The 26,595-nt window shown below is 42.7% G+C and overlaps 1 protein-coding gene across 8 annotated transcripts in view; it reads left to right on the top strand.

Moving 5' to 3' along the window:
• LOC147120218 (E3 ubiquitin-protein ligase HECW2-like) overlaps positions 1–26,595 on the top strand; it is a 424,776-nt gene that overhangs the window by 83,905 nt on the left and 314,276 nt on the right. The window contains exon 2 of one of the 8 annotated variants that reach the window (XM_085985830.1): positions 8,180–8,274. The exons of the other annotated variants lie outside the window; for them this stretch is intronic. The gene's annotated coding sequence lies outside the window, so the exon portion shown is untranslated. The remainder of the gene's footprint in view (positions 1–8,179; positions 8,275–26,595) is intronic. 8 annotated transcript variants of the gene reach the window in all.

Here is a 26,595-nt window from a genome sequence, read left to right on the forward strand (position 1 = left end):
CAGCGGGTAGTCAAAACTGCCCAACGCATTACCGGCACCCGGCTACCGACCATAGAACATATATATCAGAAACGCTGCCGACGGAGGGCACGGTCCATCATCAAAGACCCTACCCACCCCAGCCACAGTCTGTTCGCCCTCCTACCATCTGGAAGATGCTACAGATGCATTCACACCCGTACGACCAGATTTAGGAACAGCTTCTTTCCCAGGGCTGTCATCCTACTGAACTCCACAAATAAACACTAAAGCCTGCACATCTGCTGATGCACTTTATTATGGTCATATTTATGCTAATATATATGTACAAATGTATGTTGAAATGTTTAAGTGTCCAATCCAAATTGTACACTCTCGGGAGCCGCAAGCCTACATTTCGTTGTACTGCACTTGTGCACTAACAATGACAATAAAAGTTGATTTGATTTGATTTGAAATCATGGTCTCTAATTCTTTTAATGTCCTTCCATTGCATCACCCGAGATGATATTTTATATTGCCTAGCAGTTTTCCATTGAGCAATTTGTAGATCAGTAAAACATAAACTCCCTCTCTGTGGTTGGACTTTTATTTCTTCCCTTTTCTCCTTTTTTTGCTTTTTTGCTAAATCTTACTAAGTTGCTTGCTTGTCTTTGTTTACAGTTCTGATGAAGGGTGCACACCTGAAATGTTAACTTGTCTTTTCTCGGTACAGTTGCTGACTGACCTGCATTTCTAGCATTGCTCGGCTTTCATTTCAGGTTTCTGGCAAAGGAAGATAGGAATGTACGGGGCCAGGAAAGATGAATAAGGTCCATCTGGCCAGTCCCAACATCCAGGAAATATTATTCCAATATACCTGACATATCCCTATATCGATTTTTTTCTTCTTCCAGGTATTCACATTTCATACCATCAGCCCCAACTGCATCTGTTGGCAGTCCATTCCATACATCCATCACCATCTGCGTAAAGCAGTTAAATCTAAACAGCCTTTCACCTTTCCTCTTCTAAGTTTGAGGTTATGCTCTTTTGTAGAATCTGTAACTATGTTAAATATTTATAGGTTTTTTCTTCTCTTCTGGTTCTATTATTGGTGAGTCATAGAGTTATACAGCACAGAAAGAGGCCCATCGTGTCTGTGCTGGTCATCAAGCCCTGTCTATTCTAATCCCATTTTCCAGCACTTGGTCCGTAGCCTTGTATGCTATGGCGTTTCAAGTGCTCATCTAAATGTTTCTTGAATGTTGTGAGGGTTCCTGCCTCTACCACCCTTTCAGGCAGTGAGTTCCAGATTCCAACCACCCTCTGGGTGGAAAAAGTTTTTCCTCAAATCCCCTCTAAACCTCCTGCCCCTTAACTTGAAATTATGCCCCCTGGTTATTGACCCCTCTACTAAGGGGAAAAGTTCCTTTCTATCTACCCTATCTATGCCTCTCATAATTTTGTACACCTCAATCAGGTCCTCCCTCAGCCTTCTCTGCTCTAAGGAAAACAATCCCAGCCTGCCCAGTCTCTCTTCATAGCTGAAGCGCTCCAGCCCAGGTAACATCCTGGTGAATCTCCTCTGCACCCTCTCCAATGTAATCAGATCCTTCCTATAGTGTGGCGACCAGAACTGCACACAATATTCCAGCTGTGGCCTAACGAGTTTTGTACAGCTTCATCATAACCTCCCTGCTCTTATATTCTATGCCTCGGCTAATGAAGGTAATTATCCCATATGCCTTCTTAACCACCTTATCTACCTGTCCTGCTGCCTTCAGGGATCTATGTACATGCACACCAAGGTCCCTCTGATCCTCTGTCCTTCCTAAGGTCCTACCATTCATTGTGTATTCCCTTGTCTTGTTAGTCCTCCCAAAATGCATCACCTCACACTTTTCAGGGTTAAATTCCATTTGCCACTGTTCTGCCCATCTGACCAACCTGTCATATCGTCCTGTAGCCTGAGGCTTCCCTCCTCGCTATTTACCACTCCACCAATTTTTGTGTCATCTGCGAACCTACTGATCATACCTCCACATTCATATCTAAATCATTAATGTACACTACAAACAGCAAGGGACCCAGCACCGATCCCTGCGGTACACCACTGGACACAGGCTTCCAGTCACAAAAACAACCTTCGACCATCACCCTCTGCCTCCTGCCGCTAAGCCAATTTTGGATCCAATGTGCCAAATTTGCCTTGGATCCCATGGGCTCTTACCTTCTTGACCAGTCTCCCATGCGGGACTTTGTCAAAAGCCTTACTGAAGTCCATGTAGACTACATCAACTGCACTACCCTCATCCACACACCTAGTCACCCCCTTGAGAAATTCAATCAAATTGGTTAGACATGATCTCCCCCTGACAAAGCCATGCTGACTATCCTTGATTAATCCTTGCCTCTCCAAGTGGAGACTAATTTTGTCCCTCAGAATTTTTTCCAATAATTTCCCTACCACTGATGTTAGGCTCACTGGACTGATGTAACAATAATTGATTAGATGTGATATTTGCACACATACACAGGAGAGTCACAAAAGATTGACACCAAAGTAGTAATAAGTGCTTCTACCCTACATAAACTTGAGCTCATGCAAAAGTCTGCTGCCTGTATCCTAACTCCCACCAAGTCTCATTTACCCATCACTCCTGTGCTCACTGACCTACATTGGCTCCCAGTCTGGCAAAGCCTCAGTTTTAAAATTCTCATCCTTGTTTTCAGATCCCCCCCATGGTTTCCCCCCTCCTATCTATGTAACCTCCTCCAGCCCTACAACCCTTTGAGATCTCTGTACTCCTCCAATTCTGGCCTCTTGCGCATCCCTGATTTTAATTGCTCCACCATTGGTGGCTGTGCCTTCAGTTACCTAGGCCCTAAGCTCTGGAATTTCCTCCTATAACCTCTCTGCCTCTCTACCTCTTTCTCCTCCTTTAAGGCACTCCTTAAAATGTACCTCTTTGACCAAGCTTTTGGTCATCTGTCCTAATATATCCTTATGTCACTTGGTGTCAAATTTTGCTTGATAACGCTCCTGTGAAGTGACTTGGGACGTTTTACTACGTTGAAAGCAATCTATAAATACAAGTTGTTGTTGTGCACAGGGAGGTTCTTATTTCCACTGTACCAGGTGCTTGCCATGGTCTGGCTGCAGTCCAAGTTATTTGGGATTCATGTCCTTGATTGCTAGAAGTTCTGCAAACTGTTCTTCTGAAGTTGTTTTTAAATCTGTAAGTAATTATTACTGTTTTCATGTTCTCTTTACGCTTCAGTGCTCTCAAAGCACTGCTGTTACCAGAAATCGCTTGCTGAGTTTGGAACGCAAAAAATCAATTTGAGGTTTCATTAATAGTCTTACATGCAGACGCTACGATCATTCTCCTTGCTTACAATTTGCAGCATTAATACATTCACTCAAGGCAAAACATTTTAAGATCAATGAAAATGTGACCCACCTATTGTGGTAAACCACTGTTTGTATTCCTGTTTGTCCTGTTTGTATTCCACTGTGTACATGCCTGGACATGCCTCGGCTGACTCCTCCCACAGGTCCTAGTATAAAAGTGACTGCTCCCCAGCCCTTGGTATCCTGGACCGGTCGACCACTCGAGGCAGACCTCCATTCTGTTGTTAATAAAAGCCTTTGGTTACTCTTCTAACTCTCAGTCTTTTATGAGTAATTGATAGCGCATCACCTATTTTTTTTAAAAACCTAAAATAAAATGCCTCTAATGTCTGATTTATTTTTTTCTCTTATTTGTTCTTGCGATGTGGGCGTCACTGACAATGCCAGCATTTATTGCTCATCGCTAATTGTCCTTGAGAATATGGTGGTGAGCCGCTGCCTTGAACCGCTGCAGTCCTTGTGGTGAAGGTACTCCCACAGTGCTGTTAGGGATTGGATTTTCAGGATTTTGACCCAGCGACAATGAAGGAACGGCGATATATTTTCGAGTCAGGATGGTGTGTAATTGAGGGGAACTTGCAGGTGATGGTGTTCCCATGCACCTGCTGCCCTTGTCCTTCTCGGTGGTAGAGATCGCGGGTTTGGGAGGTGCTGTCAAAGAAGCCTTGGCGAATTGCTGCAGTGCATCTTGTGATGGTACACACTGCAGCCACGGTACGCCGGTGGTGGAGGGAGTGAATGTTTAAGGTGGTGAATGGGGTGCCAATCAAGCCGGCTGCTTTGTTCTGGATAGTGTCGAGCTTCTTGAGTGTTGTTGGAGCTGCACTCATCCAGGCAAGTGGAGAGTATTCCATCACACTCCTGACTTGTGCCTTGTAGATGGTGGAAAGGCTTTGGGGAGTCAGGAGGTGAGACACTTGCCACAGAATACCCAGCAGCTGGCCCGCTCTTGTTGCCACAGTATTTATGTGGCTGGTTCAGTTAAGTTTCTGGTCAATGGTGATCCCCAGGATGTTGATGGTGGGGGATTCGGCGATGGTAATGCCATTGAATGTCACGGGGCGGTGGTTACACTCTTGCTTGTTGGAGTTGGTCATTGCCTGGCACTTGTGTGGTGCGAATGTTACTTGCCACTTACCAGCCCAAGCCTGAATGTTGTCCAGGTTTTGCTAAATGCGGGCATGGACTGCTTCATTATCTGGGGCGTTGCAAATGGAACTGAACACTGTGCAATCATCAGTGAATATCCCCACTTATGTCTTTATGATGGAGGAAGGGCATTGATGAAGCAGCTAAAGATGGTTGGGCCTAGGACACTGCCCTGAGGAACTCCTGCAGCAATGTCCTGAGGCTGAGATTATTGACCTCCAACAACCTCAACCATCTTCCTTTGTGCTAGGTATGACTTCAGCCAGTGGAGAGTTTTTCCCCTGATTTCCACTGACTTCAGATTTACTAGGGCTCCTTGATGCCACACTCGGTCAAATGCTGCTTTGATGTCACTCTCTCCTCACCTCTGGAATTCAGCTCTTTTGTCCATGTTTGGACCAAGGCTGTAATGAGATCTGGAGCCAAGTGGTCCTGGCGGAACACAAACTGAGCATCGATGAGCAGGTTATTGGTGAGTAAGTGTCGCTTGATAGCACTGTCGACGACCCCTTCCATCACTTTGCTGATGATTGAGAGTAGACTGATGGGGCGGTAATTGGTCGGATTGGATTTGTCTCGCTTTTTGTGGACAGGACATACCTGGGCAGTTTTCCATATTGTCGGATAGATGCCAGTGTTGTAGCTGTACTGGAACAACTTGGCTAGAGGTGCGGCTAGTTCTGGAGCGCACGTCTTCAGCATGACAGCCAGGATGTTGTCGGGGCCCATAGCCTTTGCTGTATCCAGTACGCTCAGCTGTTTCTTGATATCATGTGGAGTAAATCGAATTGGCTGAAGACTGGCTTCTGTGATGGTGGGGACCTCAGGAGGAGGCCGACAGATTTATCCTAGGCAATGGCCAGAATTTTGTTAAATATTGTAAACCATATGGATCTAGAGCTAAGTGTCTCCGTCCAACCTTTTCATTTTTCTTATTTTAGTCAGAGTAGGGGGTCCGTCAACATCTGAAAGAAAATGACAGGTCTAAGTTTCAGGTGGAGCTCCTCCGAACTGTTCCTGTATTTTCTGTTTATATTTCTGATTACCAGTATCCTGAGGGAGGATCTTGCCTGAAATATTAACCTGCTTTTCTCTTTAAGAAGCTGACTGACCTGCTGTGCGTTAGGTCAACTGGGTAGATGAATCCAAATGATATAGGCTAGAGATAAATCAACTTGTTGGTTTTAATTATATCAACACAAAGTACAAGCAAGTTATACGTCTATATACTTATTACAGTAGGATATCGCTCGGGCCTGTATTTAACTTCAACCAATCCAGGCGAGTTCTCAGCACGGAATACCAAAGAATTACTGAAAGTTAGCGTATTGTACACCTATTTGACAGTCACATGATTTGTCTAAACCTATCAATTGTGAGATTATTGTCACGTGATCTTTGTCATATGCTACTACACCAGTAGATGGCAATGTCGCACCGCATACACCCCATTCTCACTGGAATAGAGGCTTTGTTTATGTAGATATAAGACAATTTTGCATGGTTATAAATATCACACCTTAATATAATAACAGCTAAAACATAGACATGTTGGCTCCAAACTAGCTATGACTTTTACACAAACCCTGTGATGTGTCTTAACTTGACACCTCCGGCTTTAGATTCCTGAGGCATTAGGACCGTTTCTGGGGAAGGTGGGACCTGTGCAAGCCGGACGGGTTACACCTCAATGAGAATATGAGAGTAGAATGGCGGTTAACATAAAAGGGAACCCAAAAAACTTCTACTGGCATGTAAACAGTAAGCGGGTAGAAAGAGGTGGGGTGGGGACTATTAGGGACAAAGGTGGTGATATATGCTTAGAGGCGCAGGGCAAGGCTAGAATACTCGATGATTTCTTTGTATCGGTGTTTACTAAGGAGGTGGATGCTGACAAAATATCGGTAGAAGTGGAAAAGTTAGAAGCAATGGAAGGGGTGAAAGTTGATAGACAGGATGTACTAGAAAGGCTGGGTATGCTTAGAGTGGACAAGTCGCTTGGTCCAGATGGCTTGCATCCCAGGTTGCTAAGGGAATTGGGGGAGGAGATAGCGGAAGGGCTTGCCATAATTTTCCAATCTTCCCTAGATGCGGGGGAGGTGCCTGAGGATTGGAAAGTGGCAAATGCGGCACCATTGTTCAAGAAAGGGTGCAATGACAATCCTAGTAACTACAGGCGGTCAGTTTAACATCAGTGGATAAAGTTCTAGAAACAATAATCAGGGAAAAAATTAACGGGCACTTGGAGAGGTTTAAGCTAATTAAGCAGAGCCAACACGGATTTGTAAAAGGCAGATTGTGTTTGACTAATCTAATTGAAATTTTTTGTTGACGTAACAGGGAGGATTGATGAAGGGAATGCAATGGATGTTGTCCAGATGGATTTTAGGAAGGCGTTTGACAAAGTACCACATAGAAGGCTGGTTAACAAAATTGAGGCTCGTGGAATAGGTGGGTCAGTGGCAGCTTGGATAAGGAATTGGCTTAATGATAGAAAACAGCGAGTTGTGGTAAATGGCTGTTTTTCAGACTGGAGGATGGTAGACAGTGGTGTTCCCCAAGGGTCAGTGCTGGGGCCACTGCTTTTTTTGATATATATAAATTACCTGGATATTGGAATACAAAGTAGAATTTCTAAATTTGCTGATGACGCCAAACTTGGGGGTGTGGCAAACAGTGAGGATGATACCAATCGACTGCAACAGGACATAGAAAAGCTAGCAGAATGGGCAGACAAGTGGCTGATGAAATTTTATAGAGAATTGTGAGGTGATGCATTTTGGCAGAAGGAACAGGGAGAGGCAATATACACTTAATGGCACAGTTTTAAAAAGTATGCAGGGACAGAGGGTCCTGGGAGCTAATGTGCATAGGTCCCTGAAGGTGGCAGGACATATTGAGAGAGTGGTTAGCAAAGCATATGGGATCTTGGGCTTCATAAATAGAGGTATTGAGTACAAAAGTAGAGAAGTTATGCTAAACCTTTATAATGTGCTGGTTAGGCCACAACTGGAATATTGCGTCCAGTTCTGGTCACCACACTTTCGGAAGGATGTGAAGGCCCTTGTGAGGGTGCAGAGGAGATTTACCAGAATGGTTCCGGAGATGGGGGATCTTAGATACAAGGACAGGTTGGAGAAGCTGGATTTGTTTTCATTAGAGCAACGGAGGTTGAGGGGTGATTTGATAGAGGTGTACAAGATTATGACGGGTTTGGATAGGCTAGAGGGGGAAAGGCTGTTCCCACTAGTTGATGGTACAAGGACTAGGGGGACACAGATTTAAGGTTTTGGGCAAGAGATATTGGGGGGATGTGAGGAAAAACTTTTTTACGCAGCAAGTGGTGATGACCTGGAATTCACTGCCGACGGAAGTGGTGGAAGTGGAGACACTCAATGTTTTCAAGGGAAGACTGGATAGGCACTTGAGGGAAATAAACTTGCAGGGCTGCGGGGAAATGGGACTGACTGGATTGCTCTACAGAGAGCCGGCATGGACTCGATGGGCCGAATGGCCGCCTCCTGTGCTGTTATGACTATGGGCTGGATTTTCCAAGCTGGTTAAATCGGAGAAATTGGGGGCGGATGGCAAACCCGCCTCCTAACAGGTAGTTAACAGGTAGAAAAAAGGATTAGTGCCATTTTACCTTCACAGGTGAAGGCTTCCCGACCTCGGAGAACCCCGCCGGGTTGGAGGAGACGTGGAGGAGGTCTGCGGTGGTCAGAGGCACCTGGAAGTAAGGTGTAGAGGTGAGTGATGGATGCAAGTGTGGGGTGGTAAGTATGCAAGTTGAGTGATAAGTTTAAAAAGTGTTCACTTACCTTGTTTTCTTTCCATAGCCTTTAGCCGCGCTGGGTGGGGAGAGCGGACATCCTCCTGGTCAATTTCAGGTAATGGCTGATGGACCCTCCGATCCATCAGACATCTGAAATTTACAAATTTGCAATATTTGATGAGTCCTCACTTCAAAGACTCATCAAACTAAAGAGAATGTCAGTGTTTGACAGCTTCACAGAGCTGTCAAATGCTGCCATTTCTCCTTTCAAGATGTCTTGACAGATAGCACGTCTGACGTTGACGTGACCTGTCAGTGACTTCTTCCCTAATTGGCCTGCTGAGACTGCAGAGCGGGCTCAACAAGCTCAATCGGGGGAAAATCCCTCTGAATGGTCAGGCGAGGATGGAGGTGGGACATTGACACGACAAGCAGCAGTCCTGCCTCCAACTTGCCTCCATTCACAAAATCCAGCCCAAGGACTCTGACTGGTGCAGCAGAGTTGAGATTGGGAATTGGGGGAATTGAACGACTCGCTGGTGTTTTTGTTGGTGCACAGCACCATTCCTTTCATAGATCAATGTTGAATGAACGTTGCAGTCAAGACCCTTTTCTTAAAAAGAAAGCTGTCTTTTGATTTGATGTATTTTTTGTTTAGGTGATCAGTATCCACTCTGTATTTGTGATTCTATTCAAGCAGCTATTTAGTCTGCTTGTGTGAAGGAACTTACTTAACTTAGATTAGTATTGAGGATGAAGCATACCAGATGATTGATTGTATCCTCACGCTATCACTCTCCGCACTCAAAGATTACCAAAAATGTTGAAAAAATAATCAATAGACTAAAATATACTTGAGGATGCTGAAGTTAATTATGATGCTTTCAGGCTGATTTTAAGAAGTAGGATGACTTCCCTTAAATTTTTATACAGTTTCTGTGTCTCCTGCAGAGTGATAACATAGTACCTGTAGCTGATCAAGTCCTTCTTCACTGATGGATCCATTTGGCCTCATACTTGAGGACGGGGGAGAAAAGAGATACCTGAGTCAGAGGGTCAAAAAGCACTGATTGGAAATAAGATGGATGAGGCCACGCAACAATTTGTAAAAAGGATTTTGAATTGCATGAGCTGGGGCAGGAAAGCAAAAGTATGTCAATGAGAACAGAAGTGTGATGAAATATGCCATTCATCACTCATCTGTATTCTCTGTGTGATTGTGCCTGTGACTGTGGTTTAGTTTCAGTTTCATTTCCCTTACCTCAGTTCCGTTTCCTCACCTTGTATTGTATTGTGTGTAGGGCTCCGCCCATACCTGGCCCCTATGTAAGCAGGCTCAGCGTGCCTCACATCCAGTACTGCAGACCTCTGGATGGAAGACACCTCTCCACTGTGTGTTACCTTCTAAGTTAATAAAAGCCTTGTTTTGTTCCGCTACCATTGAGTCTCGGATTTATTGAGGCACATCAAGAAGTGACGGGAGAACAAGACTTAATATTAGGCAGGACAGTTGGAGTTTGTGGAGTATATGCCTGTCTCTACCCTTGCCTTACTCCCACCAGAGCTCCTTATCCATGCTTTCATTAGTCTAGACTTGACTTCTCCATTGCCCCCTTGCCAGCCTCCCGAGTTCTATCCTGCAACTGATTCAAAACTGTCCTGCCCCATATTAAGTCCTGCTCACCCATCACTTCAGTTCTCATTAACATACTTTGGCTTCCCTTCCCCAGATCATTGATTTCAAAATCATTTTTACAAATTGTTGCATGGCCTCACCCATCTTACCTCTGCAGCCATCTGCAATTAGTGCCCTTTGACCCTCTGACTTGGGCATCTCTTGTCTCCTCCCCCCCACCTTTGCTTCATTATTGATGGTAGAATCTTTTAGCCATGATAGTCCTAATACCTGGAACTCCTTTGGCTTGCTACTTCTATCTCCTCCTTTAAAAGCCTCTTTTCAGCCATCTCTCAACTCCTGCTTGTTTTCCATTTCTCCTCCGCGCACCGTTGGGATATTTACAATATTGAAGGCACCATATGAATACAAGTTGTTTCTGTCATCTCGTTTTTGGTCTTTTTTCACCCTTTCACCCTTTTGATACCTGTTATATCATCTCATTACAATGATTCAACACCTCTCTAAATTCCGATGTCTATCTTTTTGTGAAACAATACTATTTGGTTCATCTCTTGCCCAATTTCTACTTTCTTGTATTTTGTGATGTCCATAATTTTATTGGCTGTGTATACTTGTTAATTCCAAGAGTTTATTGCTAAAGCTCCTTGCATTAGTAGAAAAATGTAAACTTTATTCCAGAGATTTAACGAGAGCCTATGGCTAAGCTAGTTTAGGGTTTCCTTAGATCTGTGGTTGAGAGTTAATTTAGTAGATGTATAAGTTGACCATCTTGTGGTATACAAGCAGCAACTTTGAAGGTGATGTGTGGCTCTGGGAAATATTGTGCTTTGGTTAATATGTGCATTTGGGGAAAAAAAGTCAGACCCAAACTCAACAATAATGGGGCATAATATTTCCCTCGCATTTGTTCATCAGAAACACGGGGTTCAGATTCACAGTCAGCGGTCACATTTTGGTGACTTGTCAATCAAAAAGTCAGCTTAGACTAGATGTATCGGAGCCCATCCCAGATTCTTTGGTGATGACTGGATGGGAAGTTAGTCAGACGTTCACACAATTCCAAACCAAACCAGTCATCTAAACAAATGATGGAAGTGACGAGCACACAATCTATGCAGTTTCCAGCCTGTATAAATGAAGCCATATTCTGTGACCATTTGAAAAATACAAAGGGTGAATGGAAGAGAATACAAAGCTTTGTATTTGACATTTTCCAATGGGAGTTGGCATCCAAAGAGTTTCAATGCCATGGCTGACCTCCAGCATTGGATATGTTTGGCTTTGATGCAGCAATGCAGACATAATCGAGTGCTTTTCGTCATCTCCCAGCATTGGCCACCTGTGCCACACAAATCATGCAGCTAATCATATCATAAGATGGCTACTGAATAACTTAGTTTCCATAACCCAACATGGTAGAGAATCAGTTTATAAATAAATTAGGCCCTGGTTCCTTATCGTCATGCCTCCTCTCCCTCTCCCAACAACATGGTGTCAATTTTCATGTAACCTCTTCTGCTTACCCCAAGTCTTTACCAGTATACTGTAGACTGACGAATGAGGTACGTACTGTGTATGTTGTGAACTTCAAGCATGCAATAAATCAGGTGTATATGCTGTTGCAAATTATCTGTCTCTCTGCACTTACATTGGCCATTGTCAGTAATCAGTTATTTGTTAAAATGCAACTATTAAATATTATTAAAGTGTAACCAAATGGTGAAGAATTATTGACTGCAAAGTTCCTTATAAGTGTAATGATTAATTGAGGACGAATGGGCACTTTTAGAGCTGCAACTCCAGGGTCAATTTCCTGGCATTTTTAGGAACATTTTGTAAACCAGTGAAAGATAATTAAAGGCACCGAGGTGTTTCAGAACTGTTGTCCCTCTGGGGATGCGAACCTTTGATCATTTATATTTTAGATATATTATTAGAAGCACTTGGTTCAGCAGATAACATAGGAAGGAGCATGGAAAATTAGAAACAGAAGTAGGCATGCTGAATTGTATCTTAACTTCATTTTACCTGCCTTGATTACATATCACTTAATTACCCTTGCCTAACAATCTATCAATCTCAGTTTTGAAATAGCCTCAACAGCTTTTTGTGGGAGAGAGTTCAAGATTTCCACTATCCTTTGTGTGAAGAAGTGCTTTCTGTCATCACGCCTGAAAGGCTGTTTTAATTTTATCGTTATGCCCGCTTGCTCTGGAGGGCTCTCACCAGAGGAAATAATTTCTCTCTATCTACATTATCAAATCCTTGAATCATCTTAAACACTTCAATTATATCACCCCTTAATCTTCTATATTCAGGAGAATACAAGCCTAGTCTATGCAACTTGTCCTCATAATTTAACCATTTTAGCCCCGGTATCATGCTGGTGAATCTGCGCTGCACCCCTCCATGACCAATATATCCTTCCTAAGGTGTGGTGCCCAGAACTGAATGCAGTTCTCCAGATGCGATCAAACCGATGCAAGATAAGATACTGGCATTTTATCTCTGGGACTTGGGTTCAAAGCCAGGCCAGAATAACTAGCTGGCAGTCACCTTTGTCTGCTGGCTATAAGGATTTTGTGTGAAATGAATGTGCCCAACCTTAGTCTAGTGGTGGGCATAGGCCTACAGCATGACTGCCTCTAAGTTAGTTCTAACTTGGCAGATGTCAAGTAAAAATTTCCCTCTAGGCAAATCAAATATTAAATTCTTTCTTGCCAGCCATCTGTATGGTATTTGCATGGACTGGTGCTACCTCGCTTTAGAAAACGCAAACAGGTAGCACCAACACACTATGCATAACAGCCACTGTAAATAACCATTACACAGACTTTGACTCACCCACATAAATGCGTCTTATTTGGGGTAGAGTGAATGTACTGAGCAATCAGGATTCTAGATTTATTCCCTCATTCTGGGTGGGGGGTGCGGTGGCGGGGGGAGGGGAGCATGTTGTTCAGGGGGCCTGCTGTGGAAAATAGAAGCATGTCACCCTGGTGCATAGAATGCTCTTCTGAAGTCAAGGGTTAGACATATTTTTGGGGCAGCGTACAGGGAGCATCACTCAGCGTCTTGCCATGCTGTACCTGATCTGGAAGTGTTCGATGCTGACGCTGGGTGTTCGAAATTAAAATTACCCATTACCCAGCAACCCTCAATAACAACAGAGAATGCTGGAAAAACTCAGCAGGTCAGGCAACATCCGTGGAGAGAAATTTGAGTTAGAAATTTGAGTTGACGTTTCGGGTTGAAACCCTTCTTCAAAACTGGAAAGAAAATAAAAAGATCGAAGGCAAAGCTGCGATCGAACAAAAGAAGAAAAGAGACAATAAAAGGTATGCGAAGCCAGATGAGATGGTAATGGGCCCGTGGAGAAAAAATGCAGCTGAGATTAGGTGTGAAGTGTACTGGCAGGTAAGAGACAGCTGCCAGGTGAGAGAGAGAAACAAAAGGAAAGGAGGGGGGGTGGCGGGGGAGAGAAAAAAAGGGCCCAAAACAAAGGGGTGGAAAAAATTAAAAGGAAAAAAGTAATAGGGGCCGAGGTTATGATCTGAAATTATTGAACTTGATATTGAGTCCGGAAGGCTGCTAAGTGCCTAATCGGCCTCGGCCCCTATTACTTTTTTCCTTTAAATTTTTTCCACCCCTTTGTTTTGGGCCCTTTTTTTCTCTTCCCCCCCCCCCCCCCCCCCCCCTCCTTTCCTTTTGTTTCTCTCTCTCTCACCTGGCAGCTGTCTCTTACCTGCCAGTACACTTCACACCTAATCTCAGCTGCCTTTTGTCTCCACGGGCCCATTACCATCTCATCTGGCTTCGCATACCTTTTATTGTCTCTTTTCTTCTTTTGTTCGATTGCTGCTTTGCCTTCGATCTTTTTATTTTCTTTCCAGTTTTGAAGAAGGGTTTCAACCCGAAACGTCAACTCAAATTTCTCTCCACGGATGTTGCCTGACCACCTGAGTTTTTCCAGCATTCTCTGTTGTTATTTTGGATTTCCAGCATCTGCAGTATTTTGCTATCATCCAGCAACCCTCACCTGATTGAGCAAACATTTTTCACAAAATAAAACAAAAACTCTGATTGCTCAGTGCCAATCCATTCTCTTTATTTTCTCTCTGTTTAATGAACAAAAGAAAATTATTTCTGTCTCCCTGTCTTTCCTTGTCACGTCACTTTTTCTTTTAGTTATTGCATTTTTCTATCTGTTTTACTGGGTTTTTTTGCTTGTGATGTCTATTTGTTTCTCTCTTTCTCAATTATTTTGTTCTGTCTTGTTTTGTTACTTTTAGTTTTGCTGTCTGACTGATTTCCTGCCTCTATCCCTCTCCATTGAGCTCTATTTCTAGCCTTGGGTCAAAATGTTACTGTTTGTAACATCGGAAACAGAGCTGCTCCTATGCTTTTACATTACCATATTACAATCCTCCTTTACACTGATTTTAAACAAATACCGTACAAATAACTGCCAAAAAAGATCTTAATACTGATTATGATTTATCGAGAGGCAAATTTTCATGCCAAACTCTGTACTTCAGTAAGTTATGTGACGGAGCAGTGTGGTGGAGAGTCTTCTCGTTCTCTTCAGAAACATGCTTCTTAGCAGCCACAGACAGCATGATTAGGAAAATGATTTTACTGAGTTTTCTATATTTGGTTTGGGTATAGAACAGCCATATAATTATGTGGCTCCCCAGCAGCGTGAGGTGCTGCTGTGACCAAATCGTGGGCCATGAATTTTGATGTGCATGAATGAGTGCCTGAGTCATCATTTGCTGCAATTTGTGTCAAGAAACAGAAAGGGAGGCCATCCTGCTGTCTAATCTCCGTGTTAAAAATGTGGATCTGCTGTGGATATCTCCTCTGGTTCAGTGGGGTCAGTGGCTCCTGTAATTGGATCCCATGCCTCTTGTTTGTCGAAGCTGACTCATGCCGCCCAAAATCTACTTGTATGATGGCATAACCCAAGAGTGTAACAATGTCGCGTGCCCCCACGCTTCTACAAAGGTGGACTAAGATAATGCCTGTAAGACGAGGCCAAATACCAATTCTTAAGCTTCTTTATTTTACAGGAAGTTGAATGTTCAGAGCAGCAGCGATGATCAAATTACTTAGTTCAAACAGTTAAACTCACCTCATGTACCAATGCAAATGGGGATGTCTATGTTATGGTTCCCCACATCAGTGGGTCGCCCTTGCTTGTCACAAACCCTAACCAATCTCCAGCATTCTAACCTTGTGAGCCTGATGAAAACTCTCCCCGTGCAGCTTTCTGTTTTAATACAACTTGACTGCTTGTGTTTCTTTTTTTATCTCTTTGTATTCACAATCTTGAGAGGTGTGCCGATGGCTGATTAAAATCAGATTTAATTTGCCACTGAAGTCATTTCATTGAGTTGACCATGCTATGAAAATCGAACAAAAAGACGTTTTTCTCAGCAAACCGCAAGTCACATATATTAAATAAATGTCTTAAAATTTATTTCCCTGATTCCTATAGGTTTAGATATACAAAATATAATGCCCTGAAAAAATTAATACAAATTATAATGCTTTCATGAAGAGTAGGTTCAAACCCAAAGCTGCCTACAAGAGTTAATCAAAAAGGCTGATTCATTAGGCTGCAGAGTGGGATTTTCTTAATTTTTTTTTTAATGAAACTAACTTCAACATTTCTACAGCAGGACTTGACTGGTATTTGAGAGCTCTGGTTGATGCAGGACTTTTTACATTGACTTCCCTTCCTTACTTGAATGGTACAGGATTTCCTTCCTTTATTAAGCTCTTTGCTGCTCTTGGTTTTCTCTCTCCAATATACATTAAAAAAAAAATATTCATTCGCGGGATGTGGGCGTCGCTGGGAAGGCCAGCATTTATTGCCAAACCCAAATTGCCTTTGAGAAAGTGGTGTTGAGCTGCCGCCTTGAACCGCTGTAGTCAGTGTGTTGAAAGTACTCCCACAGTGCTGTTAGGTAGGGAGTTCCAGGATTTTGACCCAGTGACAATGAAGGAACGGCGATATATTTCCAAATCAGGATGGTGTGTGACTTGAAGGGAAACTTGGAGGTTGTGGTGTTCTCCTGCGCCTGCTGCCCTTGTCCTTCTAGGTATTAGAGGGCGCAGGTTTGGAAGGTGTTGGTGAAGAAGCCTTGGTGAGTTGCTGCAGTGCATCTTGTAGATGGCACACACCGCAGCCACGGTGCGTTGGTGGTGGAGGGAGTAAATGTTTAAGATGGTGGATAGGGTGCTGATCAAGCGGGCTGGATGGTGTCGAGCTTCTTGAGTGTTGTTGGAGCTGCACTCATCCAGGCAAGTGGAGAGTATCCCATCACACTCCTGACTTGTGTCTTGTAGATGGTAGAAAGATTTTGGGGAGTCAGGAGGTGAGTCACTCGCCGCAGAATACCCAGCCTCTGACCTGCTCTTGTAGCCACAGTATTTATGTGGCTGGTCCAGTTAAGTTTTTAGTCTTTGGTGACCCCCAGGATGTTGATGGTGGGGAATTCAGCGATAGTAATGCCATCAGCATATGAATGTAATGGATTCAACTGCTCCAATCATTCATGTAACATAATAAACAAGTAATGCTAAATTAAAATACAAAGTTTCACTTGTGTCTCAATTCCATGCTACTTGGTAGAGAGCAAATTATCACTCTCTTCATTTTGTGTACTCTTAGGATTTTTGCCACTCAAGTGAAAGTTCTATTTCCTGTCCAATTGATGCTTCCTTTTAATAGAAAAGTGCTGAATGTTGCCGTATCCATGGACTGTACTGCTGATCAAGCAGCTGTTCACTGTGGCGGCTTGGAAGGATTCAGTGGCGTAAAAGCTTAATACTGTGGTCACCTTCAGCTATGGTAAGACTTGTCCCTGTTCTTGAACTTATCTACAGGTTAGCCTAGAGCAGATGACATATCTCAGTTACAGCGTCTCTTATGAAGCAGCAGAAGTCAAGACAGGTCTCCTTGGACATGGCAAGGTACAAGTGTCTAGGTCTATAAGTACAAGTCCTGAAATAGTGATGAGTACAGCCATAACATCTCAAGTGTCATTGCATCCGTATTTGCTGTCCCCTCAAATTCATCTTCCTTATTTAAGTCATGGAGAGCAACAAGAGCCAGCAAAAGGAAATCCCATCCCCAGGACTGTGTGCTGAAAATTCAATCAAAGCAACAACCAACAATACTCTACCAAAGTGCGGTAAACAATATTTTCTTAATGACAAAGAGACTAGAAGCTGTGGAGGAGGAAAAGGATAAATATTTTGAGCAGATGAAAATACAGGACTATGGAGAGATAGCACAGCAGTGGGTTTAGTTTGGATTTCTCTAGCAGAGAGCTGACACCAATACATGGGCTGAACGGCCTCATTCTGTGAAAAAATTCCAGTGGTCCTGTGCGCAATGCACCCGTGTTCTAATAGCCCAACACCACTAATTGTCAGATCTCAACAACGAGGAATGGTGAGGTAGTGGAAGGCTGCTGCTGCTGCTTGTACATCTCATTTAGGCTCAGTGAGTCAAACTGCTGCGACTTAGGTATAAATCTGGGCTGATATTTCAGTGCAGAGTGTGCTGCATTAATGAGTGTGCGCTGCATTGTCAAGGTGCTGGGAAACCTTGATTGCCCTGCAAAAATACCTCAGCTAATTCAGTTGGCTGGATTAAATACTGCAAGCAAAATGTAGAAATAAAGCAAAAAAAAAAATGACAATTAAAAAAAAAAAAAAAAAAAAATCCAACACACGGTCAGAAATTAGGAATAAAAATAAGGCTTTCATTTCTCTTTCTCTCTCTGCACAATGTAAATTTGCTTCCGGATCAGTAGTCCAGGGATTCAGAGACTGGGAATGTCAGACTGCGACATTCTCGTTCTCAAGTGAGAAATTAATTAACCTTTTATATAAAATGCTAATCCTTTGTCATATTAACATAATGAGATTTGGTTCCTTACAGTTCATTAGTAGGTGTAGGCATGACTTCATAAAATTAGATTTCAAGAATGAGCTGGGATGTTAATCCTTTTACTTTAGATCTGACAGCAGTGCAGAAGTATTGAGGTCCAGTAATTTGATCTCGCTTCAATTAAACATTTATTACACTTGGCAAAGATTTTTCCCCAGAAAGACAAAATGAAGGTTAAAAGTAAAAAGCTTAATGCGTCTGCACAACAAACAGTAAATAGAAGTATGAAATGGGGCTATATTTACAGTACATACTGCATCAGAGGATTGCTTGTGTATCTGTATACTGGAATAAGGGTTGGTGCTCTGTGTGTGTGTATACGTACATTAGAACAGTGGGCTGGTGCTTTGTGTAAATACTGTTTCAGGAGGTTATCGGAAATTACAGGACAGAAAGAGCCCATTTGGTCCATCCACCTGTGCTAGATCTTCAATAGAAGTTATCTACTCTGCTCCAATCTTACTTCCCTGCTCTTTACCCGTATCCTTTCATATTCATCTTTTTCGAATACTTATCCCATTTCCTTTCAAATAATGTTATAGTCTGTGCCTCAGTAGCCTCTTGTAATAAAACTCCCCCAGTTGTTTGGTGATAACTAGTTTCTGCTCCCTTGCTATCAACGTGCCAACTGTGGAAACGATCTTTCACTTTCCCAAAGCCTTTTGTAATTTTGAAACCTCTATTAGATCTTCCGCTGCCCCCCAACCTTCTCTCCCAGTGGGTAAAAGAAATCACATCTTTTTTCAAGCCCCCCTTCTTAATCATACCCTCTCATTCCTAATATTATGCTTGTGAATCTTCACTGTACTTTTTTCCCATGGCTGTAATATCCTTTCTGTGGTCAGAACTGCATGCAATATTCCAACAGCGATCTAATGGATGTCTTGTATAAATTCAACATCACTTCCTTGCTTTTATATTTAATGTGCCTATGTGTAAAGTTCAGAATTCTTTTTGCTTTTGTACCTGCCTCCTCTCCTTTTAAAGATATCTGTTTCTGAACCCTAGATCTCTTTATTTCTCCAATTTAGGGATCTTCCTATTTAGGTTATATAATATTTACCTGTTCTATTGCCCAAATGTACTACTTTGCATATTTCTGCTTGAACTGTATCTGCCACCTATGTTCCCACTTAAGTAATCTATCTCTCCCTGCATTCTTCCTAACAGTTTACCATGACTCCTAACTTGGTATCATCAAATATCAATATCCTTCTGCTTCTGCCTATATCCAAGTCATTTGTATAAAAAGGAAAACGAAAAAAGTCCCAGCATAGATCCTGAATGATGAGAGAAGTGTAGTGGGCATCCCGCGTGATTGCTGGTCCATTGTACATCATAACTGGAGGGCAGTTGTTAATCCCATGGCCTGCTTTTTCATTCATGGTATGTCTAATGATGAAGATTTTCATTCATAGGAGACATGGTCTGCTTATTGAAACTGTCATTTTGCAGTGAACATAAACAAAAGTGTTGGGTGGGGTGTGAGGGGGGGCGGGAAAGTCCAGAAGCGACATTGAATGTTCAAGAAATTTTGATACTTACGTCTACTGAAATAAATAGCTAACGAGGAAGGTGTTAAAAATATACTTATTCTTGAAAATTATTATGGCCAGAAAGCAGAGATAACCCGTTTGGGGATATGATTTATTTTGTCGCTAAACTTTAAATGTTATTTTTCACATCTAAAATGCCCAAATAAGTCTAAAAGCCACACTGAATATTGTAGATCTTCTGCTGAAGCTTAGTTGAGTAACATAACTACTCCTTCAGAGCATATTGAATCTGTTAATCCTGTTTAGGTGGGGAGATGGAGGATTAGTTAGCAAATAGTAAAGATCAGTAAATCACACCAGATGAAGTAGGTTGCCATTTTGAATAATTTGGATATTCACCTGGGACTTGTACAATTTTCATTCTATATACTCAAGATTTTCCCTGCGTGTATTTAATTTTATAATGTCTGACTCGAGGGAGCACATCCATCATTCCAGCCGTTCAGGATAGTTCAGATAATAGATTTGTATTGATTGTTGGCAATTTTAGCATTTGAAGTGCCATTTGCATTCTTCTGGGATGATTAATGTAAGCTGTTTGTGTAGTTGCAATAATTTTTACTCTATCTCCTTTGGCTGCCAATTTTCTCTTGTCCCTCTACCCCTCTCCCCCACCCCACCTGCCTTTGTCCTGAAGATATTGACTCCTTGTTGGGGTATTTTGACACAGGTGTCATCACCACTGTGGTAACTTACCATGAATTCCACTCTTCATGTTTGAGTCCAGGCGATGAATGCCTACAGGCTATTCTGTTACATTTGTGTGTGTGTGTATAACACACGTGCATGCATGTGCGCGCACACACTAATTAATTTTTTCCATCAAGGGTTGCTGAATAGTAATCAGAAGTGGGAACCGTGGCCAACACTAATTGTGTTCCTGCCCACCCCCCCCAAACCGAGGATGATGAGGTCAGTTGTTGCATCCCTGCTGCTGCCCACCTGAGATTGGCTAAATCTCATAGACTGGGGATGGAACCTTGGTGCTTTCAGGTCAGTATAGCTCAACTACCCACTACCTTAAACAGCTCAGCTATTCAGGGGGCTCCAGGTGAAGTATTTTTAATGTGAGTTAAGGGACCAATGCTAGGTTTTTCTTGATGTATAATCGCACTGGGCTATTGCAGTTAAATATCTTCAAAATGGAAACACCAGTATCCCTCTTCCTCTCCCCATTCCAACCCTCATGACCCGGTTTTGCGGTGGAAATAACGGTGAAGCTAATGGCGCTCACTGTTATTAAAGTGTAAATCGGACAGCAACGTCCGACAACTGCACATGCGCAGTTAAACGCAGAAATCAGGAAGATGCTGTCCGAGTTGCCCTGCTCCTCCAGAAGCTGCACTATACCGGTACTTCGATAGATGCACACTAAACTCGCCAGCAACAGTTGGGGCATGTCCATTCCAGTGTAAGTAAATTTTTAATGGTGTAGTAAGTCTTAATTAATTAACTTTAACAAGTGTGGAGTCTCATTCCTTCAGATTTTAATTATTGTTGGAGATTTTAATTTTTTAAACTTTTTCTTTCTGTCTCTTTTATCTCTCTCAATTTCATCTTTCTTTCCGTCTCTTTATTTCATTTTCTGTACTTGATTTGGCATTAAATTAAATATTCTAACTTACACTTCCTGATTCAGACTCTGCGTGCCTCAGTTAGAATTCTTAAATTTGATTGGTTAAGGAGATGCACAGTTGCTTGCCCTGTTCACACAGGTCCCAGATGCCCTGTAGAGGATGCCGTGCCAAAATGATTTTCTAATCACAGCAAGCTCCAGTGCAAAAGCTCATAGAAAGTCTGTGGGCAAGTGTAAGTGTAATGAAAGGCTGGTGCTGTTTGTTCGCCGCTGATCTCAAAATCCAGGCCACATTTCAGATGTGCTTGCTAAATGAAATTGCCAAACTGTCTTTATTTGATATGGTAGACAATAATGTGTCTTAAAAAATACGTACTTTGAACCTGATTTTTTTCCCCTTATTATATTGCTGCACATGTGAATGTGACAGGAGGGGGATTTATATAAGCTCAAATTTATCTAAATATTTGGTGCACCACCTGCAATTTGGCAATTTTAAGGTTAAGACTTCAGTGTTACAGGAATGGTCCGGACTCTCGTACGTCAGTCACTGATCATTATAAAATTAGATCATGAGGGTGCATGTGTAAATATAGTTGTATGTGTAGTCCTATCTTTACTTATGCAACTTTGAATAGGAGATCTTTCTCCATTATAGTTCAGAGTTTAATGCACTCGAGTTCTAAAGCACTGCATATGTATCCTCCTAATCCCAGGCAGAAGGTTTTGTTTTTGCTATATTTGCTGAAAACATCTGAAGGATCATGGGGAGAAACTTCAATATAATATAGTATGTCCAGCCTGAATAAAATAATTAAATTGGAGCTTGTCTGCCGTGTCCTGCTCTATCGCCAGACAGCCACAGCTGCAGTCTGCAGAATGAAAAAGTGGGCAAGGGTGGGTTTACATCAGCAAGGAGCTGTGCTCTGTTTGTAGGGGAGCTTTGCACTATTGATATGCCAGATGCAACCTATTTACAATTTTGTTGCATGTACCTGAGATGTTAGACCAGGGATGTCCAATCAGTACCTTGGGAACCACAAGCTGCTGTTTCGTGGCTGATGTGTGGCTCTTTTGAATGCTTTGTTTAGCTGTCCACTCCAACCATTCAGTCCTGATGTGAGAGTTGCAGAACAAAAAAGAATGTAAAAGCAAAATACTGTGGATGCTGGAAATCTGAAATAGAAACAGAAAATGCTGGAATAAACTCACCAGGTCAGGCAGCATCTGTGGAGAGAGAAACAGAGTTGACGTTTCAGGTCGGTGATAGTTCTGACAAAAGGTTATCGACCTGAAACGTTAACTCTGTTTCTCTCTCCACAGATGCTGCCTGACCCGCTGAGTATGTAGGGGGGCATCTTTTTCGGGATTTACGGTAATTTACCTTCCTTTACCTGCTTTACGGTAATTTACCTGGTCAGGCAGCCTTTGGCTACTACACTCTGACCAATCCCAAACAGCGGTTTCGAATCGCTAAACCCACCCTTTCAGTTCTGACTGGAGGACTTATAATTAATATATTAAAACGGACAACTGGACTGGATGTGAGAAAATCAACTTTTATTAAACTAAAGAAACTATACCACACGAACACAGTAATTACAGTAAATTACTTAACAGGGGAGGACAGACGGCAAAAACGAGGGATAAATGGCTACAATGTAAGTCTTACAATCTTAGCAATTTCCCCTAAATTTCCACCCCCTAACTCCTTACTAGGTTGCCTTGCTGAGGAGTCAGAAACCTGCTCCCCTGTGGTCCAAGGAAAGTAAGAGAGAGAGATAGCTTCTCAGGAGCTACCTTTATATCCTGCGACCTCCTGCTGTTTGGCGCTGAAAGGGTCTGTGTGCAAATTTGCGCCGAAAAGTTTGAATACACAAGAGAAAGGCCATGATTGGCTGACTCAAACGGGCTTCGTTCTGGGGCCGAAATGTTCCCGCCCACATCCGGAGTTTCTGGGCTAACAAAAGGGAGTAATGGGTGATTCAAAAACCCATTAATTCTAAACTGTCAAAGTCCTTTCCGTAGTTTAGGTGTGTCTCATTGTGTGTAAGGGGCTTTGAATGGGTCGGATTACTAGGTAAACAGAAGCCCTTTGTCCTGCGGTCAGCCTCAAGTGGTTTAATCCCTTATGTCAACATCCTGCAGTTTCTTGTAAACAAACATCGATTGTCAGCAGGGAAGGGAAACTCCCGTTTTTGATTGACAGAGTCTGGCTGCCACTGCTTGACCCTCCCACTTTTCACAGACAGCTGCGAGCTGCTTTTCCAAGCCCCATTGTCCTGGCCATGCTTTTCTGACGGCCATTTTTAAACCCCTTTGAAATTACCAAACTCCAGGGAACAATTTTATTAATAAAATGTACTGTTTTAAAGTGTGCGAATTTTTCCACGAATTCCTCGATTCCGGTGTTGTCCACGTGCCGCAACGCAGCCTTTTGCGGTTCTGGGCACATTTTAAAACATTGTCCAACCCAGAGGCAATTTAAAGTCACGCACAGTCTCCGTCCACGATGTAGATTAATACCTCCAGTATCTTCGGGGCTGAGGGGATTTTTTGCGAACCCCTACAAGTATTCCCAGCATTTTCTGTTTTTATTAACAAAGAATGTAATTTGCCTCCAGGCAACCTTCCTTCCAATCTGACCCAGCTAACCTATTAATTTTGAATTAATTCTAATATATTAACTATTTACTGCTGTGCAGTGACAGCTGGTGCTGTCTTCTGTTATGTCACAACTTAATTTTATATGCTTTTCAATCAATGCTTTACCCTGAAGTATTAGTATTGGATTGGAGTAAGTAGTTGAGAACGTAACACAAGAAATAGGAGCAGGAATAGGCCATACGGCCCCTCGAGCCTGCTCTGTCATTCAATAAGATCATGACTGAACTTCTGCATCAACTCCACTTTCCCGCCCGATCCCCATATCCCAAGGTTCCCTTAGTGCCCAAAAATCTATCGATCTCAGTCTTTAATATACTCGACGACTGTGCATCCACAGCCCTCTGGGGTAGAGAATTTCAAAGATTCACAACCCTCTGAGTGAGGACATTTCTCCTCATCTCAGTCTTAAATGGCCGACCCCTTATCCTGAGACTGTGCCCCCTAGTTCTAGACTTTCCAGCTTTCCTTGGGTAAGGAGACCAAAACTGCACACAGTAGTCCAGGTGTGGTCTCGCCAATGCCCTATATAATTGCAGCACGACTTCCTTGCACTTAAACTCCAACCCCCTTGCAATAAAGGCTAACATACCATTTGCCTTGCAAATTGCTTGCTCTACCTGCTTGTGATTCGTGCATAAGGACACCCACATCCCTGTGAATCCCAACATTTACGAGCATCTCACCTTTTTAAAAAAAAAATACTCTGCTTTTCCATTCTTCTTACCCAAGTGGATAATTTCACATTTTCACCCACATTATACTCCATCTGCCACTTTCTTGCCCAATCACTTAATTGATCTATAACTGGTCTATATTTTTTTAAATCTCAAAACACATTGGCTGATTTCGGCAAGGTTAAATGAACTGGTTGTAGCAAGATGAAATCTCGCAAAATGGTTATTTTAAGTTGATTCTTTTATTGGGAGAGTTAATAAGTAGGACTTTCTTCATAATTAGTATGTACAGTTATTGAACTTTAATGTTCAGTAATGAATATTACGATAGGTTTTACATTCTAGGTTGCAATATAGAAAACGCTGGTTTTCTGATCTGTTACTGTATTTTTCTTACAAACTCTTCTGAATTTTTGAGCTCTCCAGCTCCTTATTTCTCATTCACACAAGTGCTCCTGAGTTATAATTTTGTGTCTGATATAAAAGGACAAAAAGCAATATTTCTTGCTGAGTGACAATAAGTTCAGTTGTAAGCGAGAGAGATTTTTGTAACTGAAGTTGTCACATTAGAAATGTTTCCAGTTGATCAGAATTGAAAATTCTAGAATGTTCCATTTTCTCATTTTGTTGGTGATGGGAAAATGTTTTTTTTGAAACTCGCTATCATGCAGAAGCGAAATTTTAAATGATCTTAACTGTTGAAACAATTACTTATCATGACCAAGGACTGTTTGCAAATTTGCATGCATAGATCATGGTTTCACCGTTTCATTATTGATGACTCTGGACTAGACCTGCCTTATAACAAACTAGTTTATTTGTTCAATGGCAAAATACTACAGATGCTGGAAATCTGAAATAACACAGAAAGCGCTGGAAACACTCAGCAGGTCAGGCAGCATCGAAGAGAGGAGAAACGGTCAATGTTTCGGGTCAAACCCTTCGTCAGAACTGGAAAAGGTTAGGGAGGAGAGATTGTTAAGCAGGGGTAGGGAGGAGAAGAGGAAAGAAGAAAGGGAAGGTCTGTGATGGGATGGAAGGCAGGAGAGATTGACTGACAAAAGGGATGATAGTGCAAGGCAAAAGGAGAGGTAATGGGACAAGTTAAGAAACCAAAGATGGCTCTAGATGATGTGTGGATGATGATGGCAGCGACATTAGCAGCTACCATGTGAAAAAACAAGAGAAAAAACAAAACAAATACAGGGACCAATTTATAGTCTGAAATTGTTGAACTCAATGTTAAGTCCAGAAGGCTGTAAAGTGCCTAATAGAAAGATGAGGTGCTGTTCCTCGAGCTTACGTTGAGCTTTGTTGGAACAATATAAGAGGCCGAGGACAGTGAGGCCTAAGTGGGAGTGGAGTGGAGCGGAGAATTAAAGTGACAGGCAACAGGAAGCTCGGGGTCACCCTTGTGGACTGAACGGAGGTGTTCCGCAAAGCGGTCACCCAATCTGCGATTGATCTCCCCAATGTAGAGGAGACCGCATCGTGAGCAGTGAATACAGTATACTAAATTGTAAGAAGTACAAGTAAATCGCTGTTTCACCTGGAAGGAGTGTTTGGGGCCCTGGACGGTGGGAAGACAGGAAGTAAAAGGGCAGGTGTTACATCTCCTGCGCTTGCATGGGAAGGTGCCAGATGAAGGGGTATTGGGGGTGATAGAGGAGTGGACCAGGGTGCCGCGGAGGGAGCGGTCCCTTCGGAATGCTGAAACTGGGGGGTGGGGAGGGGAAGATGTGTTTGGTGGTGGGATCACGCTGGAGGTGGTGGAAATAGCACAGGATGATCCGTTGAATGTGGAGGCTGGTGGGGTGAAAGGTGAGGACAAGGGGAACCCTATTGTGGTTCTGGGAGGGAGGGGAAGGGGTGAGAGCAGAAGTGCGGGAAATGGAACAGTCATGGTCGAGAGCCAGGTCAACCACAGTAGAGGGGAATCCTCGGTTAAGGAAAAAGAAAGACATACCGGAAGCACTGGTATGGAAGGTGGCATCGTCAGAACAGATGCGGCGGAATAGAGTCCTTACAGGAAGCGGGGTGGGAGGAAGTGTAGTCCAGGTAAATGTGGGAGTCAGTGGGCTTATAGTGGATGTTGGTCGATAATCTATCCCCAGAAATGGAGACAGAGAAGTCGGGGAAGGGAAGAGTCGGAGATGGTCCATGTGAAGGTGAGGGAAGGCTGGATATTTGTTAATTTTGAGGAATCTTTTCCAAGTT

Source organism: Somniosus microcephalus, chromosome 4, assembly GCF_052327205.1.
Source record: "Somniosus microcephalus isolate GS21.2 chromosome 4, FLI_Smic_1.0, whole genome shotgun sequence".
Lineage (NCBI taxonomy): Eukaryota > Metazoa > Chordata > Chondrichthyes > Squaliformes > Somniosidae > Somniosus > Somniosus microcephalus.